Genomic DNA, 3,392 nt, shown 5'->3' on the forward strand with positions numbered 1-3,392 from the left:
GAAAAAAAAAATCGAACATGCTTAACTCACCAAATTAAAGAAAATCTCCAGAAATAATTAGAAAAATCGAACATGCTTAAACTCACCAAATTTTAAACAAACAAGTAAATCCGGATGGAACAAAAAGATCTGGAGGAAAAAAAAACGAACATGTTTTAACTCACCAAATTAAAAAAACCCAATCATTCGAACAAACCCTAAAAAACCCAATCATTCGAACAAACCCAAAAAAACCCAATCATTCGAACAAACCCTGAAAAACCCAATCATTCCCCCAAACAATTAACAAAATGGACCAAAAATAATAGGTATACACCAAGATACAAGATATCAATTTTTTTTGCTAAATTAACTCCAGGTCGGGCGAATTAAACCATACACAAACTCCAACAGCATAGACAAGTTAATTGACGCAAAAAAGGAGGATATACCTGTGCCATCGACGGCGGCGTTTCTTGCGAATTGAGATAGAAAAGACAAACTAACTATAGGAGGTGGGAGAATCTGAATATAGGTAGTCTCCTCCTATTTTCGCCATTTTTGCTCAGATCTTCTTCTGAGTAGTTGGAGAGCATCGCGTGCAGAGGTGAACTGGAGAAAGGTGAGAGAGAGGGGAAGGAGTAATCGCCACTTTTTGATGATCAGATGGGAGGAGAGAGAAATGAAATAGGAGGAGAGAGACCAAGACTCAGAAGAGAAAAAGAACGAGTAATTAGACTGAACCACAACCCTTGGACTCTTGGAGTCTCTGTAATTCTGTATACGTAGTTGACAGAGATTCCTGGACTTTCTAGGTGACCCAACAAAAATAAAGTGTGGTTAACTAGCTTTCCCATTAAAATGTAATTGGGTCTTATGATTAGCAAAGAGATTTAAAGTTTTATTTCAATAAATTTTATTTTAAATATTTAATTTACAATAATGTAGTAAAATGTTATCTTAGAATTATTAATTTTCTATCATTGTATAATTAAATTTATTCACGTATATAACTTAGTTTTTTGTGATATCGATATCCATATATTGTATAAGTTTGTAATTGTATTTTTATTCTAAATTATGTTACAGGGTGACGGAGTATCATTATACACCCTTTATGCATTTATTTCCTAGCGTTGTACGACGATATGATGTACGAGCTCGATTGATTCGTAATTAATTATGATGTTTTCAATTACCCTAATCCATGAACAACTAAGAAAATTTGTAATTGCTTTTTTCAATTTCAGAGTAAGTGTTTTATATTAGTCAATTTTTATTATGGTATTTTTGTACGGAGTATAACATAACTTTTTTTTTTCTTTGTGTTTTTTTTTTGGGGTTGGGTGAGGGTGTATAATGCAATATTTTCTCGCCTCATGTTAAAAAATACATCGAAAGGTTTCAAGAGGGGTTCATATATATATATATTTACTTCATAGAAAAAATTTCATTAGATGATCGAACTCTTTAAAAAAAATTCTTGCTTATTATTTTGTGGAAATTAATTATAATAACACAATTTTAATTTGTGTATAATCCCGTACGCATCGCGTGCATATAAGACTAGTTGTGACACAATCAAGCACAATGGTGTCACATCGGATTATGTGAGGTTGACATTGTTTCGGCTCTCTCTACTTGGGCGAGAAAGTGATTGGCTTGACAAGGAGGTCAAGCCCAACTCACTTCGCACTTGGACCGAAGTGACAAGTGCATTCTTAAACAAGTTCTATTCGCATGGGAAGACGGCGGAGCGTCGCCACAAGATTCAATCCTTTGAGCAAAAGCGAGATGAGTCACTCTCCGAAGCTTGGGATCGTTTCAAGGAGTACCAAAGGGAATGCCCTCACCATGGGATTCCTAAATGGTTGTTGCTCCAAACATTTTACTTGGGGTTGAGTCCGAGTTCGAAGACAAGTCTTGATGCGGGTGCAGGAGGCCCCATTATGAATAAAACTGAGGATCAAATAGAGGAAATCATTGAGGATGTAGTTCAAAACTACCAATCTTGGCATGTAGGTGTAGACACCTACTTTTGTCCCCGTTCCCGCAAGGGAAAGGTTCGATGATAAAAGCATAAAAACTCCACTTGCAACGCATCTCCTATAAAATAAGCGAATCTCGATTCCCCATTTCGTTTCACCCGAAACCTGCTATTTATGGAAACCTGCTAAAAATAGTAATTACCGTAAAAGGTAGCTTCTAAAAGTGGCAAATCATAAAAGATAGAAACCTGTCAGAATTAGGTGTTGCACTCCAACATAAATCCTAAATGAGATAGAAAACCGCGAGAATCCTATTCCTAATAGGATTCGGAAATAAGAGTTACGTATTAATTAAAATCCTAACGAGCCTAGAGTTCGTAACGGGCCCAGACGCATTCCGTCATAAAATTGATACGCGCTAAAAGACTCGAATTAATCTCAAACTCTACGGATTTTAGGAATCCGAATCTGACTAAACAAAACTGCCCAGACCCTATTTTCAACGCCTGGCTCTGGGCGCCGAAATCTTCGGCGCCTAGGCCTGGGCGCTGAAAATACCTGGGTACGTCTCTTTTCCTAATTCTTTGCGGATTAGAACTCTGCAATTCTATCTTTCCACAAACTCTTCCCTATAAATAGGCCCCTAGTTTCGACGTGAAACAACACAACAACACATAATTATATTCTGAGTATTGACTCCAACCCTTAGCCTAAGCCTCTCGCTGCGAAACTGTTCACGCGTTCTGTCGCAATCGATCCATAAATCGAACATAACGTATCCTGTCCCATAATTGAGATTCGTTAAATAAAAAGGAGAAATAGCAAAGTCAAAGTGGTTAGTTTTCTGAGAACCGTGACGCACCTCTCAAGGGTGCGTCGTAACGTGTCCCTTTTCGATGATTTAACTGCTTTCCTCGCCCTTTTTATGAACTGTTAAACTAACCTAATATGATTGTTCTATCACGCCTAACAAATATAATATTTTTGGGAAATCGGATTTTCATGCTAGGTCCCTTAATGTTATTTAAATCAGATAATCACGATCGAATTAGTATTATATGTTGCATATTGCTAAAATCAACTCAGATTAGTTTAATAGTTAACGCATGTCCCTTCAATTATTTATGCTGAGCTAGTAAGGATTGTTAGGTTATGATACATATGACAATTCATAAATCATGCGGAAAAACCATTTAGCCAGGAATACATATTATTTACACATAATCATATAGCATAGTTTAGATGCATACTCTTTGTTGCGTGCCTTCCCTAGCTGCGCCCGAACCGAACAAGAACAAGTCTTTAGGACTCCAAGTGTCGTCCCTCCGTAGATAGTCCACAGCACGTCCGGATCCGCCTTAAGATTGACCAACTAGAATCGCCCTTAAGGTACTAATAATTTCGGCACTTTTAGGCAAGGTATGT

General features: G+C 37.1%; 1 non-coding gene across 1 annotated transcript; it reads right to left on the minus strand.

Moving 5' to 3' along the window:
* Nucleotides 1–1,734: 1,734 nt before the first annotated feature.
* Nucleotides 1,735–1,840, minus strand: LOC130460249 (small nucleolar RNA R71). The gene has a single exon (XR_008920182.1). It is a non-coding gene; the product is annotated as a small nucleolar RNA R71 (small nucleolar RNA).
* Between the last annotated feature and the right edge of the window lie 1,552 nt (nucleotides 1,841–3,392).

This window comes from Spinacia oleracea, chromosome 4 (assembly GCF_020520425.1).
Source record: "Spinacia oleracea cultivar Varoflay chromosome 4, BTI_SOV_V1, whole genome shotgun sequence".
Taxonomy (NCBI): Eukaryota; Viridiplantae; Streptophyta; class Magnoliopsida; order Caryophyllales; family Amaranthaceae; genus Spinacia; species Spinacia oleracea.